Below are 17,961 nucleotides of genomic sequence, written 5' to 3'. Positions count from 1 at the left end.
CCTCCTTTCACTGACAGGTTTATGGTTTCTTCTCTGTTTCTATTGCTGAGCCCCCTGCTATAACCTTATGCCAATATTATTTTTTTGTGGGCATGTTCATAAATTTTGATTGATTTGTTGTACCTAATTAAGTTTTTCAAGGTCAAAGATTCCATTTATGGTTTCATTTTTTCAGAAACCAAGTCTTTTGTCATTTATTTTGCACTTTTTTCTTTTAGTTTAGTGCAGTGCCATTATATGAACTCATCATTAGAAGGAGGTCCCCAGTTTCAAGGAGTGTGTTCTCAGAGATCATGATCTTGATGTTATGACACAATGGTTTAAAAGGTCACCAATTAATATTGTTTCCTCATCTGAGATTGTGGATAACGCAAACCTTTATCTATGAATTGCTATCTAAAAACTCAATGGTTTGGATCCCTTGCTTTGTACTTTTGACTTCAATTTTTGCTTAACTTTTTGGTTTTGACAATTTCATTCTTTTGGTTCTCATGGTTATAACCCTAAATTTATTTCTTGACTACCTCTCATCTACTGGTCATTTTCTTTCTTTTGTCAAGTTTTCACTAGCATAGCACCCTCTGCTAAACTGAACCCCATCAGAGGCCATATTTCTGCTTCTTCTCCTACCTCCACTGCTTTTTTTCCTTTTCGCTCACCTTACATACCTAAGCCTCTCCGTATTTCTAGACTAATCAAATGCCATCCAAATTCTTTATCCTCTATAAAATAGACCACTAAAGTAAAAAATTGTAATTGAACTGTCAATGAAAGAAAAGCTTGTCATATGATTTCTAGAAAATCAATATTCTGTTAATACACCATATGGGAATTTTAAATAGTTAAAATAAACCTAATGAATTTTTAGTCCTAATTTTTCAGTCCTAACTGAAAATAAGACAACATTAGGAGTTATTTTGTAAACATTTTACATAGTAAAGAGCAGGGGGTTATACATTAGATTTATGATCTGTCCCTTGGCATTTTCTTTCTTCTTTTTTCCCTTTTTTGTTTTAATTAGGGTACAGCATCTTGGCTGAGATCCTAAACAGGGACTCAAATTAATGGATGATTCAAATTAGTTTCTCAGAAAAGAATAATTTATTAATACTGGTGTGAACAGCCATGATTAATGACCACAGCTGAATAAAGCATTATTTGTCTGATAACTACAAGGCTTCACACTAAGAAACCAAAATAAGCACAGTATTTATCAACTAAGGATTATTCTGTTGTCACATTAAGCAGTTAGCCTTTCCATGGACCCATTCTATTTTATAATATAGTTGTCAAAGTGCAGAGTATTGATATTGTTTTAAAAATTATTTATTGTTCAGAACTATAACATCCATATTAAGCAGGAAAAGACACAATGATGGAACAAGAGGTAAGCTTAAACAAAAAAACAATCCATTGTAATGTGCTATTTTATAAATACAAAAGAAAAGTGAACATATATTTAAAATGTATTAAAAACACACAACTGGGGAGAGTAAAGTAATTACATTCATTACATTTTCAGCATCACCTCCATGGAGAAGATCATGCTTTGAACGAAGTACAGGATGTGTGCCAGTGTCATTGCGCTTGTTACTGTGTTTGCTGAAGGTGTGACTTTGAAATCTGCATACTTTATTCATTTGAAACCTTCAAATCTAAATCTTTATGTTGCTTCTCACCGGGGATCTGTGCAGTACTTCCTGCAGCCTTGTTTCCCTTAGAAAGTTTGTAGAGTTTGAATGTGTGACTGAAAGCTTCTGCTGGTACTCATGATTGGTGTAGTGCAGAACATTTTGTAACGACAAGAGCTAAACATTTGTTTTTTTTTCCTCAGTTCTATAAGTACTCAGAGTTGAAGACAACAAAGTAAGTAAGTGTAAAACAATACATCAAATAAATAAATAGGGCTCAGTAAACAAACTATTGTCAATCAAAACTGGCAAACTAAAGTTGGGAAAAGCAACTTTCTACCACAGAAAAATTAATGAAAACTGAATTCCTGAGGAGGTTCGTAGGCATGAGAATGTTTAATCAACCAGCAAGTAGGGGAATTATTTGATAAAATCCACTACAGCAAGCTGTTGTCAGTTACTGTTGCTGGGCCACTCAAGGAATCACACTTGTCCACCTGACCCAGAAAAAGTCAGGCAAAGTAGTGCAAAGCAGATGAAAGCCTACAGGCATCTGAAACTTTAATCTGCTTCAGAGAAAGACAGCAGAGAAGGCTGCAATATTGGTAGTGCAAAGCAGTATTAAAACTTTCCTGTGAGAATGCTTAATTTGCACAAGAAATAGGTGCACTGACAGAAAGGCAACAAGTGCTAAACACAATTTGATTTACAATGTTTTAAAAGAGCTACTTATGTAAATGTGAAGCATTATTATTATTATTAAATCTGTACTTGAAATGAAAAAATGTTAAAAAAGCAGATACTATATCAGTAGTCCTTCAAGATACTGTTTAGTAAAGGTATGTTTCCTGGAAAAAAATAAATCTAAGAGAACTAATTCAGCGCATAGAGATCAGGGTCACTGAAGGGGGTAACTGGCCTATGGTATGCCTCTTAAAAGTGTCATAGGACCAATTTCAGAGTACAAAGGTAGAGTCTGGTCAGTCAATAATATAGGAGATTCCTGAAAGTGGCAAAGGAAGGAGACTCCTGATGAACAAAGGTACACCTCTGTTGGAAAGCAAAGTAAGAATCAGAATCAGATGGAGGAGGTGCATTGAAGCCAGGTTTTAAATACTTTAGAGAGCAGCATGGTGAATGATACCTCTGGCGTGGCTGGCAGGATTCAGAAACAACAGCATATCACTTAAGACCTTCATCATCTGAGGATATTAAAATAGAGGAAAACTAAACTGAAGATGATAGTTCAAACAGCAGAGAGTCCTGTATGGTCCTGTATGGTATGTAGCCTGTTAGCTGCACAGGATACTATCCTCCCTGAAAATGTCAAAGAGCTACAAGATCAAGACAGGTTTGGTACAGTTGTCCACTTTGGAACAATTGACCTAAGTAATAGTATTTAAATACAGATTAAAATATCTAGGTGAAATGCAGCTGGACTGCTGTCTAACTCTTATACTTTTATATTTACTTTTTTCTAAAATGTGTAAAAACTGCAAAATGTTAGTATAAGTAAGGCCTAATCATACATAAGTTTTAAAATTTTGTTCAGTTCTTAGCATCAAATTAAAAAGAGGAACACCCAACTGTAAAAAATAGGACATATAGTATTTATTTATGTTGCACAAGAATAATTATGCAATAAAATGTAATGTGAAAGTTATTAAACAGCATCCAAGAAATTAAAAAGTACATGTTAGAAGTTGTCAGACACATGAGCATATTGAGCCTCTTGTGAAAGCCGTCTCACAGGTGCACTGGGGGAATGGTAGAGTTTTGGAACAATTCTTCAAGCAGTGTCCGTTTCTCTCACTCCTCTTAATGAACACTGCCTGGTGTTCACGTCTGCTCTGATTCCAGTTTCATCCCTTTCGGCCCAAAGAACTGAACATTGCACCACAACAGGAAGTATTGCATTTCACCACAAGTCTTTGACCTGAGAAGACAATGCTCTTAATTATATGGTTAACGGCTACACACTGCAGCATTTCTAGTACAACTAAGTTCAACACCTTAAAATTAAACAAATAAAATTATTTGTATTTAACACATATAGTTACAAATGCAAATATTTCTATACAGATAACTAGCTGTGTAAGCCTGTGTTGTAAAAAGCCCGGGCTCCTAGAAACTAGGTAAAAAAAAATATTTTTCGTCAGAAATGCGGATGTACTTGTCTATCAGCGGCTAAGCGAGTTTCTCTCTCCTCAGAGGTTTCATTTTGTCAATGTGCTCACCTCACTTGTGTATTAGTGGTTAAGGAAGTTTGTCTTTCGTCGGCGGTTTCACTTTGGCGACAGAATCGCTTTCTTTCAGCTTCATGGTATAGCCTCGTACTTCTTTCTTCTTTTGACTCGTTAACTTGCAGCCACCTTGCCAACTCTTTGAGCTTCATGCTGTAGTTTCGCACTTCTGGGTCGGACAGACAGACACACACACTTCCACACGCAGACATTTATATATAAGATAAGTGCATAGTATCATTATTGTTACATGTACAGAGCACAGTGAAATTCTTACTTGCAAGTGCTAATCAAGATGCATCACTTTGCCACTCTCCAACAACATTATTAGAGAATAGAAACCTGAAATGAGGATGAAATGTATAAAATAAATACAACGATAACAGAAAAAGGTAAGGAAAATGCAGATAAAAACTGTAATTAGTAAATAATAGTAAATGATCTTTGACCTGAAGAAAAAATAAAAACCCCATTGTTTCATGTTACATCTAATGAATTTTGCTGCCTTTTCAAATATAAACACATTTTGTTACTTGAAACGTTTTCTAAAAAAAAGTTAGGACAGCAAAGAATTTACCACTTTGTAACAGATTCTCAAAACATTTAATACATTTTTAACTAAAGATTGTAGGTGTAATCAGGACTCATTTTTCTTTCAAACAATTCTTAAGGTGTGCAGCATTATTGGGTCTTCTTTGTCACATTTTGCATTTCAAAATGCACCACACATTCTCAACTGGGGACAGGTCAAGAGAGCAGGAACGCCATTCGAGCACTTGCACCCTCTTCCTATACAGCTTAGCCTTTGTAATATATGCAGAATGTGGTTTTTCATTGTCCTGCTGACATATGCATGGGCGTCCATGGAAAATGTGTTGTAAAAGCAATATATGTACTTTTCAGCATTAATGTTTGCTTCATGTAAGTACAAGTTACCCTTGACTAACTCTATGACACAACCTCGTACCATTACAGATGCTAACTTTTGGACTTGTATCTGGCAACAGTTTGTTGGTCTGTTTCTTCTTTGGTCTGGAGGACCCAATATGCATTTCTTCCAAAAAAGACTTGAAATATTATTCTACCAACCACAATACATGTTTCCACTGTGTGATAGTCCATTGCAGATGTCTCCGAGCACAGTGGAGTCCAGGGTACTTCTTAACACTTTTAGCATATGGCTTCCTTTTTGCACAGTATAGTTGTAACCAGCATTTGTGGATGTAACTACATATTGAAAGGTTTTTATAGATGTATATGATCTTGAGAGAATATCAATACGTATCTTCTTCAAATGGGAGAAGAGCAGTATTTTAGTGAAGATACAGTATTTAGATTTTCAAAGAATGATGTTTGGATGGAGGAACAGTAATGAGAACATGGGTTAGACTTTACCAGTATGGCTCAATACAGAATAATAATGTTTAAAAAGCACATGTAGGTGGGATTGATATGGTAATAAAGAGCTTTAATTAATCTAATATACAAGAAAAATGTCAATAAATAATGAAGCATAGTAAAAGAAGTTCAAGTGGATGTAATCAATGATTCCTTTTAAGCTCAATATGTCATATCACCAAAGAGAGAAGTATGTGTAGACTTAATATTTTGTAATAATCAAGGGAATATTCACATAATAGAGGTTACTGAAGTGTTATAATTAATTATGATCAAGTAATCACAATTTAATTTACATTGTTCTTGTACAGTACATACACGTACACTTTAGACGGGCAAATTTGAGCAGCAGCATTAAAGTCTAAAATAAATAAATTAGAATTAAATTCTGAATTGTATGGTATTCACATTTCACAGTCTTTTCTTGAATCTGGCAAGGCAAAGGAGATGATTGATGAGAAAACAGCAGAGGCCCTCAATTTTAAACAAAACTCAGGTGGAGAGGGTGGACAGTTTTAGTTAGCTCAATGTCCACATCACAGAGAACTTGACCCGGTTCAAACACATCGACACCTTGGTGAAGAAGGAACAACAACGTGTTTGCAACATCAGATGCCTCACAGATTTTAGTCTGCCCAGTTACTAAAAAACTTTTACATATCCAACAAAGTATCCAGACAGGAATTATTACTGCCTGTTTTGGGAACAGCACACAGCAGCTCTGCAAAAAGCTGAATGTATGACTGGGTGTGCCCTGTCTAACTTCCAGGATATCTGTACCAAGTAATGATGAGCCAGGACAATGAAAATTAAAAATTGCCAGTGTTGCAGTCAGGAGAATAGTGTCACTGTCTGAAGATTAATTCAGAGAGACAGAGGAGGAATTTCTTCCCAGTGTATCTGCATCCAAAATGAGATTGTGTCTATAGCTACATGAATTTAATTCTCTTAACTTAAACTTAAATAACTTAATATATTATTTATTACATGTTTTTTCATCTATCCATTTTCTGCCACCTTTCTGGATCCTGGTTGCAGGGGTAGCACTCTAAGCAATGATGATCAGACACCCTTTTTCTCCGCAACCTCCTCAAACTCCTTTAGGAGGATATCGAGGCATTCCCAGGCTAGCCAAGAGATATCATCTCTCCAGTCTGTTCTGGGTCTACCCTGAGGTCTTGCTTGAACATTGTCGCTGTAGGGGGCGCTAGTGCTCCCTTGAACCCTCAGGTACCACTCCAAACACCAGGTAAAATTACAATTATTTTTTATTTTATGATAATAATGTGCACCAAGCACCCTCCACTCCACACTACACATACAAATCAATAATCAATACAAATAACCAATCCTCCTCTCCCAGACACGTTGCCACCCTTCCACCCAGCTCAGCTCACTTGTCTGGTGTTTCCCAGAGTCCTTTATACCCCCTGACCCGGAAGTGGTTCCAATCCTACAGTTCATGATTCCTTATCACTTCCGGGTCAGATTAAAAAGTCCTTTTCTTCAACCCGGAAGCACGCCGTTCCTTCTGGTCATGTGATCATGACGTACTTCCGGGTTATAGGGCACGTATAAGTCCTTGAGCCTCCCTACAGCGGCTCCCGGTGGCCCCCATGGTATCCAGCAGGGCTGCGCATACAAACTACAAAGTCCATAAGGCCCTGCTGGAATTCGGGGAACCTCCATGCTGTTGGGAGAGCTCAACCTGGCGGCCTGGAGGTGTGGGCCGGAATATTTAGCCAGCCATCCTTCACAACATACTTGTAACACCTCCCCAGAGAGAAGTCCAGGAGGCATCCTAATCAGATGCCTGAACCACCTCAACTAGATCCTTTTGATGTGGAGGAACAGTGGCTTTACTTTGTGCTACTCCTGAAAATCCACACTTCTCACCCTACCTCTGAGGCTGAACCCAGACACCCTGCAAAGGAAACTCATTTCTGCTACTTGTATTAATAATCTAATTATTTCACTCACTATCCACAGCTTGTAAGTTTAGAGTTTCACCTTTTGGCTTGACTCTTTCTTCACCAAAACTGACCTGTACAACATCCACATCAATATAGGCACTGTAGTAACCTGTCTGTTAATTTCCCTTTCCCCTCATTTGTGAACAAGATCCTGATATGCTTAAATTCCTTTGCTTGAGACAGCACCTCAACTCAGAGAGGGCACTCAACCCTTTTCCAGCTGAGAACCATGATCTCAGACTTGCTGATCATCATTCTGGCTGTTTCACACTCAGCTGCAAACCAGGTCTTCACATATTTTTGTAATTTTAATTTAATGCATGCTATTGCTAATGATATTTCTTAATATTTACAAAGATGTATATTATTTTTTATTATCATTTTATATTCTGCTTAATGCACAGTCTCAGGGTTTATCAACTAAGTATTTCACTACATATTTTACTGTGTGTATGTGACAAATAAAATGTGATTTGATTTGATAGAGAAGCAAAAAATACTTTACAGAATGCAGTACAAGTTCATCCCAAAGCATAGAAGCTATGGGAAATATAAAATACCTTCCAAGTTTATTAGAATACAGTTAACAAAGAAATTCAGAAAGGAACGGCAGTTGTATAATATTTGCATTGGAAAGAACTCCACCGCTAATAATAGGGTTTGGGCCTGTGAGCAAAGTGTTGTGGCCAAGCTCCTTAATCCAGAGCCTAAACTAATGTAATGAGAGTCTAGCAAGTACTTAGGTGGCAGCAGGATATCTTTATTTACGTCAATGTCATTATTTAGTGACAGGAAACATTTAAGATTTACTATGCATGCTGTACTGCTATATGACATTCATGAATGGATTTTTGTGCATCAGTGACATCAATAGAAGTGTCAGTTTGTAATGTTATTTGATGTATTTCCCGGAGCATAGCCACACATAACACAGCCTCATTAGTGAATAGGATAGACCAAAAGTTGTAATTCTATTGTCTGAGTTCAGACTATTTTTAAAGTCAACTCAATTTCATCTACAGTAATCCCTCGCTATTTCGCGCTTCGACTTTCACGGCTTCACTCTATCGCGGATTTTATATGTAAGCATATTTAAATATATATCGCGGATTTTTCGCTGGTTCATGGGTTTCAGTGGACAATGGGTCTTTTAATTTCTGGTACATGCTTCCTCAGTTGGTTTGCCCAGTTGATTTCATACAAGGGACGCTATTGGCAGATGGCTGAGAAGCTACCCAACCAGAGCATGTATTACGTATTAAATAAAACCCCTCAAATATATTGTGAGCACGGGGGCTGTTCGCACACCTAGAGGATACAGCCGCTCCTCAAAAAACGCTGAAAGACTATCTTCACATTACTCCCTTCCTTGCTGGGCTTACTTGTGGCTGCTTTGTCAAGCGATATGCTTCCCGCACGGTGCTTCACATTCTCCTCAAAAAACGCTGAAAGACTATCTTCACATTACTCCCTTCCTTGCTGGGCTTACTTGTGGCTGCTTTGTCAAGCGATATGCTTCCCGCACGGTGCTTCGCATACTTAAAGATTAAACAGCACGTATTGATTTTTGATTGTTTGCTTCTCTCTCTCTTTCTCTCTTGCTCTGACATTCTCTGCTCCTGACGGAGGGGGTGTGAGCAGGGGGGCTGTTCGCTCCCCTAGACAATATGGACGCTCGTCTAAAAATGCTGAAAGATTATCTTCACATTGCTCCCTTCCTTGCAGCTGCTTTGTCAAGCGACATGCTTCCCGCACGGTGCTTCGCATACTTAAAAGCTCAAACGGCACGTATTGATTTTTGATTGTTTGCTTCTCTCTCTCACTCTCTGACATTCTCTGCTCCTGACGGAGGGGGTGTGAGCAGAGGGGTTGTTCGCACACTGGCCTAGAAGATATGGACGCTCTTCTAAAAAATGCTGAAAGACTACCTTCACATTGCTCTCTTTCTTGCAGCTGCTTTGTCCGGCGGTGCTTTGCATACTTAAAAGCCCAAACAGCCCTATTGATTTTTGATTGTTTGCTTTTTTCTCTCTCTGTCTCTGACATTCTCTGCTCCTGACGCACACTCCTTTGAAGAGGAAGATATGTTTGCATTCTTTTAATTGTGAGACGGAATTGTCATCTCTGTCTTGTCATGGAGCACAGTTTAAACTTTTGAAAAAGAGACAAATGTTTGTTTGCAGTGTTTGAATAAAGTTCCTGTCTCTCTACAACCTCCTGTATTTCTGTGCAAATCTGTGACCCAAGCATGACAATATAAAAATAACCATATAAACATATGGTTTCTACTTCGCGGATTTTCACCTTTTGCGGGGGGTTCTGGAATGCAACCCCCCGTGATCGAGGAGGGATTACTGTAGTCCAGAAAATCTGGCATAGCAGGCCTTTATAAGCAGAGACCGGTATGTCATCCTGTTAAATAACCAAACTTGAAATAGTGAATCCCTAAACATAATTATAATACTGGCAAAATGAAAAATTAATCTAAAATATAAATAAGCTAAATCTCATACTAACTCATTTCAGAAATACTTTCCAAGCTTTCATTTCTGTTATTCTCTTCTAGGGAATTCTGAGCCTGGACAATCTGTTGTGACCCATGGTGCTATGCAAGTAATTTTTCATTAACCTGAGCTTTTGAAGACAACAATTCAGCTGCCACCATAGTGACAAGTCAAGGATGGGGAGACAGAAAAAAATGCACACACAGAGCAGTACAAACAGTTAAGCTAGCATGAATGCTGTTTGCATTAGTTACAAAACTGGTCAACTCTTGAACTTCTACCATCTCTGCCATTTTTCCTTTGAAACTTATATTAACTCATTCTGACAGTTGTGCTCCATCATAAACTGTGTAGTTTTCCTCAGTTGCAAAGCAATTCAACTTGGAAAAGATCAGCTGCTGGTTGTAAAACAGTGAATCAGCAAGACACATGCCTAATAATTATTTCAATTATTGTTTTCAGTGGACAACTTAACATATCAAAGAAATATAGTCATGTTTGATATAGGCTAAGTGCAGCATATGTAAAGAGGAAGATCAATCGTTGATTATGCATCAGTCTTCATTTACTAGGCCCTTAAAGGTGGCATGCCCATTTGTAAGTGCATACCCTGTGTACCTAGACACTATGCCATTGGGATTATGAGCACATGAAAGCATACATTAAAAAAAAAATATATATATATATACTGTATATTATGTGTTTCTTTAAAGTAGCTAGAGAAGTCTGTTGCTGAAAATGCATGTCATTCCCCCCAAAAAACATCAAAGATAAGTACAAGTTGGTTAAGAGCAATTTGTGAGAAAGACATTAGCAAATGGTTTTAATTCGTGTTTTCTTCTCATATTACTCTTTAATAAATGGTTTGGACATTACAGAGAGTCAACGGGTTAGGTTCTTCTGGTGTCTGACAGCGTTTCGTATATTGTTTGGCATTTGTGTTCCTTTGTTAGTGTTAAGGACATGATGGATGAACCCTTGATTATTGTGAAGTGCTCATCCAGGAGATGAAAAGAAGGGAATAAAAGGAGCAGGCTAAGAATGTTGTCAGTAAATGCAGACTGAGGTCAAAACAAGGAAGATCAAAGAAAGAAAATCAAACATCAAAAAGCCAATGAAGTAAAAAATAAAAACTTTTAAGCTTAACTCTGTAGGTTGTTGTTTTACTAACCACAAAGAGAGCTTTCAGAATAAATCTTTAGTTTAACAAACAATGTTTAAAGATGCTGGGCTCTGCCATTTTATATACTTGTGGTGATGATGTCATATGTCATGAGGTCAAGGTCATATGACTGGGTAATCAACCCACAATAAAGATGGCTGCCAAAATTAAAATGACCTCACCAAAATGGCATCCAAAACATACGATTAAAATATTTAAACGTTTAAAAATTAAAATGACTGTATATTGCAGAAAACTACAAGATAGATACTGAATAAAGTCCAAATTATAATAGCATACTATGTGCGACGATAAGCAAGTTCACTTGTAAAGCAGTTTCCCCACCATGCATCTGGAAATCTATATATTTTTTTTTGCACATTATGTTTATGTGCCCCTTTTCATTACAGTGATATTAATACCTGTTAGGCAGGTACCCATGTGGATTGTGCATAGTGAAGAAGTGATGAAAACTCTTGCAAGATTTAGGGCTGCCAGTTAGCTGCCTCATTTCTGAAAAGTGATAAGGCTTGTCAAGGCATTTACATTATTTGCATTCTTCTTTATTTTGTACCCCTTACACAAGCTAAAAACATAGCAAATACTTTGTATTTCTTTATTATAATGTATTGTCCGCTTATAACAGTGCTAGGATTAAAAGGGCTGAAATTAAGGCAGTTATTATTACTGTGTGACATTTAGCTGAAGTGTTCAAGGAACCTGTTGATCATATAAGTAAACATTTGTCAAGTAATGTTTGGAAATCATTTAATACAGCAAAAATTCCTTAAGAAGGGAAATTAGCATTCATTGATTCATTCCATTATATAACGAAGGTGATTAGAACATTACATGTATAACATTAAATCAATCTAGATAAGAACAGGTCATTCAGCCCAACAAAGCTTATCCCCTGTAGCTCTGGAATCAGCCTAGTCGCTCTTCGCTGGACCTTTTCTAGTGCTGCTACAGTGTGTCATTTTTGTAGCCTGGGGACCAAAACTGAACATAGTACTCCAGATGAGGCCTCACCAGTGCATTATAATGCTTAAGCATAACTTCCTTGGAAATGAACTCTACATGTTTGCTTGTTAACCTAACATTCTGTTAGCCCTCTTAATAGCTTCTGAACACTATCCGGCAGTTGATAATGTCACATAAAATCACATTCCCCTGCAATCTGTATAGGGGTCTTGGAAATTGAACAATCCATATTTATGTGATTGGGCTAACTTTAATAACTTAATTAACTAGAAGCTAATTAGCTAATTAAGCCAGTTAGCTTAACATGTATCATTGATAAATTAATATAAGCAGTTATAAAGGAATAGGAAATGTGTAAGGCCACCTGAGGAAAAGGCAGATGTAATTCTAGAGATAGGGAGAGGAAACGTACAAAATGAGCTAAAGTCAAAACCATGACTCGGTCCTAACTTTCATCATTGCCAAATCACTAAACAAAGACATAGTCACATATATAATTTTATGCATTTCTGAAAGCAAAAAGTCTGAATGGCACGGTGGCGCAGTGGGTAGCGCTGCTGCCTCGCAGTTGGGAGACCTGGGGACCCGGGTCCTCCCTGCGTGGAGTTTGCATGTTCTCCCCGTGTCTGCGTGGGTTTCCTCCGGGCGCTCCGGTTTCCTCCCACAGTCCAAAGACATGCAGGTTAGGTGGATTGGCGATTCTAAATTGGCCATAGTGTGTGCTTGGTGTGTGGGTGTGTTTGTGTGTGTCCTGTGGTGGGTTGGCGCCCTGCCCGGGATTGGTTCCTGCCTTGTGCCCTGTGTTGGCTCCAGCGGACCCCCGTGACCCTGTAGTTGGGATTCAGCGGGTTGGAAAATGGATGGATGGATGGAAAAAGTCTGAATAACAAAGAACCTGTGATGTTATAATTTATATCAACAATCTCAGATAACCAGGAATTATGTCTTGCGGACCCTCAAACTCACGGATTGCAATCTCCAGTAGCAAAAATACACAACATAAACCTAAAACAGTAGCACCCACAAAAAACAAAATGGTGTTGCGATAAGAAGCAATGTATTTCAACTATTTTAATGATTGTTTTTAGCATAGAATAAACCTTAAATATGGATTGTCCATTTTTCAAAACCCCTATAGAGACTGCTGGGGAATGTGATTTTATTATGTTATTTTTCATGTGCTTTAAAGTGTTGAAAGGATTATAGACAGAATTTCATGAGGTTTAACAGTGTGGTAAAACTGTTCTTTTCTTTTTACATGAACTTTTGATTTCTGTAAAAATAACCAAATCACAAAAACAGGAAATGTCTAGCAGACAGATGGTATTAGAATTTAAAACCAGCAAAATTTAAATTTACTACTACAAAAGGGTGGTCTGGCCAGCTGAAATGTCAAAACCTCAAATTTTAAAAAAAAGTGAAGTCTTCGAAATATTGGTTATCCTCGTGCATGTGCACCTCATGAATGTGTACTGATATGGTCTGTCAAAATGACATTGGACAGAGAAGGGCAGAGGTGTTCATCTGGGACCTGATAGGCTTTAAAAAGGCTACAGCTTCAAGCAGAAGGAAGGAGAAGCATGACGAACACAGTCACCAAGAAGACCAATGCCGTGAGAAGTGGCAGTGTAACATTAAGAGATTGAATGTCACACACGTTGGGTGTGTCGACAGGCATTGTCTATGGCAGCTCCTGAAATATCCAGGTTGTATTAGTGATTTACCACATCCATTTGGTTTTTCTTCTGCTTTTGGCATATTAAGAGTATTTAAGAATGTTAAAGGCTATAATGTCTGAACAAAAGCTTATTGTCTGCTCCCCTTGGTTACATTTAATATTTTCTCTGTCCTACCGCCTGGGGTATAAATGAATAAAGGAAAGACGTTTAGAGAAAGTGAAGCACCATAGTAGCCAGTTCTGAGTGCAGAATTGATCTGTAGACCCAGCATCAAGTGCACTGTGGTTGTATGTTGTGTCTCCTTCCAGGCCAGATGAGTACAAGGAACAAGAGTTGGGCTGGAGGACATATGTGTGGGTCAACATAACAAAGAATTTAAGTAGGGAAATAAAAGAATTTATGTTTTAGGATACGGTCACCAATAAACCCTTTCACAATAAAACAGGGACACAACAACATGAAATAAATGCTAAAAGAATCCAGGGAAAATTAAAAACAAAATGTAGTATCCAGAATGGAAGGAGTAGCAAACAGTCAACATGGGATTAAGCTTGAGATTTTCACTAATATCCTAGAATTTAGTGAGGAAGCAAAGAAAAAACATATAGTATGATTCTATAGTTGAAAGCTTTTCATAAGATGTTTTATGAGAAACTAGTGAGCTAAGTACACGTGGCCTATAGTCAAAGGAATATATATAAATAAAGAAAAGCTGGCTTGAAACCTGGAAATACATTTTATAAGACTTATTCTTAATCTTAGTAGACATGTCTTTGTTTACAACCAGGCAATGCACAGGAGCAATTAGGAAGGCTAAAAGGATATTTGGTAACATAGTACATTGTGCCGGGTACAAGTAACGAGAATGTAAAATACACATGGGAGAAATTTTGCTGATATTTTGGTCCCCATGCTATAAAAAAGACATCCGCACAAACTTCATATAGGAATTCTAGACTAGTTCCCGGACTGCAGTAAATAAACTAAATTAAATGCTTTCATCTTAAACAAATGCAGAAGTGTGGTGATGAAATGGCATATTCTTCGGAGCTGTTTCCCTACCTTTGTGCATTGTGCTGCTGGGATAGACTCTGGCCCATCATGATCCTGAATTGAGTTAGGTGGTATTGACAATGTTATCTTTTGTTACTTACAAATTGTTGAAAGTTATGAAGACAATGAGTAAGATGCATGCCAGCTGTTACATTAGAATTTACTTTTAAGCTGAATGTGGAGATATGCTGTAGATAGAATTAGGCTGAGTGTAAATTTTTCTCAGATGTTAAGAAGTAGAGAAATGCACATACAGTACATGGAATAAATAACTTAAGTTGGTGGAACCTTGGGAACGTTCAAATCTCAACTCAATAATATTTTGGAAAAGTAAACAAGAAATGTTAAATTATCTTGGCTGTATAGCCAGTTAATCTCAAAATCTTATAAAAAAATATTTTAAATGTTAGGGCTTAAACATACTTCACATGCTAAATATTTTTATGCACTTTTCAGCAGTCTAGCATTTAAGGTGCTGATATGACAGGATATCCGAGCAAAGCGTATGAAATAAAAAAAGCTTTTGTCTGCGAAATATTAAAAAGATTTTGCTTGCTTTATTCAAATAACTTAAAAACATCCAAATTCAAGTATGTCAGCGCTCTTTTAGGGAAAAATGACACTGATGGATGATAAGGGCAAGAGTCGGTGTGTTAAACGTTGCAGCAAGCAAGAAGGAATAAGTTTAAAGAAGATGGTTAGTTTTCATAAGAGTGTCACTGTAAAAGAAGATTGTTTAATCACAGTACATGTCGTGTACTTTAATGCTGGTAATAGTAATGGCCTCTGGAGTCTATTTGTTATACTGACATCTTCTGTGTTCAGAAGCCAATCATAATGACATGAATACATAAAAACAGCTTAAAGCAACAAATATTTGCTTAGTGTGAGAAAGAGATGTATTGTTTCACAATATTTCATTTTTATTAAATAGTGAGAAAGTAATCATTTGTAATACTGCAAAATAGACATTAATTTTAAAATAAAAATTTGCAGAATATGCCTTTTTTAGAGCTTGCATTAAAGACACTTTTGCAGTACTGTTCTAATGATTCTTTAATAACTAAAGTTAATTCACAGAGTGTTATTCCTAAAACGTCTTAACTGGACAACTATTTTTGTTTATGTCTTAAACCTGTCTTCACAGTACATTTTACATCTCAATAATGAACTATTGCTGTCTAGATGGGACATTTGTTTATCATGGAATAAGATCACACACAATTCTAAAGCAAAATCGTAGAAGGCCAATTTAGAATTAACAGTTAGCCAAGCAGCTAGATTTTAAATCAGACCTGATGAAAGAATTTTTAGCAGATAACTACCTTGCTAAAAATGTTTTTTTTTTTTCATCTAAGAAAAAGTTTCCTGATGTTTTAATAGGCAGAAGTAAATGTGATAAAATTTTAGATTTTTTTTTATTCATCCCATGCGATTAAATGTCCATGATTTTGAATTGGTCAATGTCCAGTACAACCTGACTAAATGTATTTTCTTAGTTTTAAAGTCTGTAAAAAAATTAGGCAGCAGACAGAAAAAGGTTTAGGGAAGGCCTCCCCAAATACTGAAAAATCAGCAAAAGTATAAGAAACACGGTTAAGATAAGTGGAGTTCACAACTGAAATAACTAACAGGTTGTTTACTGGTCTTAAATATGGTGGAAAAAAGGAAGAGGTGGAGCCAGGGCGGCTGGAACAGGGACTGATGTGGCGGTAAGAATGGATTCTGGGTACCAGAAATTACATCCTCAGAGGTTGCTGGAACTGAGTCAGCAGTGGGTAGACTGGTGGTGATGTCATTGAGAGGCAGGGTCTTTGGCTGATCTGCAGAGGAACAAGAGGATCAGGTGAGAGCGCCAACCTCCAGTCTGGCTGACTAATAGCACTATTTGAACCTGTAAACTGTCCCGCATGCACACGTGTGTGACACGTCTTAAAAGAATTCCTTGCTGTTGTTAATATAGATTGTTTTGTTTGTTTGTTTTTTATAGCTGTGGCCATACCATTCACTTACAATTAATATGTGGTGATTACTTACATTAAAATTATTTAGGTTTATCAGCAAACTCCCAAATACTATTAAAATTGTGCTCTCTCCTGGGTCCGCTGCTCTTTTTGATTTACTTGCTTCCATTAGATCAGATTATCTTGGGTCATAACGTGAGCTACCACAGCTATGCCAATGACACACAGTTGTATTTATCAATAGCACCTGACGACCCCAACACTCTTGATTCACTGACACAATGTCTCACTTGTGTTTCCGAATGGATGAGTAGTAATTTTCTCAAACTAAATAGAGAGAAAACAGAAATTTTAGTGATTGGCAATAATGGATATAATGAGTTTATTAGAAATAAACATGATACATTAGGATTAAAATTCAAGACAGAGGTAAAGAATTTAGGGGTAACTATTGACTCTGACCTGAATTTTAAATCACATATTAATCAGATTAATAGGACAGCATTATTTCACTTAAAAAAAATAGCAAAAGTTAGACCTCTTATAACATTGCAAGATGCTGAAAAATTACTTCACGCTTTTGTTTTCAGTCAGCTAGATTACTGTAATGCACTCATCTCAGGACTACCAAAAAAAATACATCAATCGATTGCAACTAGTGCAGAATGCAGCTGCTAGAATCTTAACTCGGAAACGAAAATCTGAGCACATCACCCCAGTTTTGATGTCACTACATTGGTTACCTGTGCCATTTAGAATTGACTTTAAAATACTGCTTAAGGTTTATAAAGCCTTAAATAATATCGCTCCATTTTATATTTCAGAATGTCTTACACCTTACACTCTAAATCATAACCTTAGATCTTCAAATGAGTGTCTACTTAGAATTCCAAGAGCTAAACTTAAAAGAAGTGGTGAGGTGGCCTTCTGCTGTTATGCACCTAAAATCTGGAATAGCTTGCCAATAGGAATTCGCCAGGCTAATACAGTGGAGCACTTTAAAACACTGCTGAAAACACATTACTTTAACATGGCTTTTTCATAGCTTCATCTTAGTTAAATCCTAATTATCATTATTATTCATGGTGGATCCAAAATCCGTACTAACCCCTACTTTCTCTTCTGTCCTTTTTCCGGTTTTCTGTGGTGGCGACCTGCGCCACCATCACCTAATTAAAGCACCATGGTGTCCTTACATTGATGGATTAAAGGCCAGAAGTCCACATGACCATCATCATTAAATTCTTCCATGAGAACCCTGAATACAATGAGGACTGATTGATGTCATTTAGATAGATAGATAGATAGATAGATAGATAGATAGATAGATAGATAGATAGATAGATAGATAGATAGATAGATAGATAGAT

Source organism: Erpetoichthys calabaricus, chromosome 5 (genome assembly GCF_900747795.2).
Source record: "Erpetoichthys calabaricus chromosome 5, fErpCal1.3, whole genome shotgun sequence".
Taxonomy (NCBI): Eukaryota; Metazoa; Chordata; class Cladistia; order Polypteriformes; family Polypteridae; genus Erpetoichthys; species Erpetoichthys calabaricus.
The sequence above is the reverse complement of the archived record's forward strand: the minus strand, read 5'-3'. Positions refer to the sequence as shown.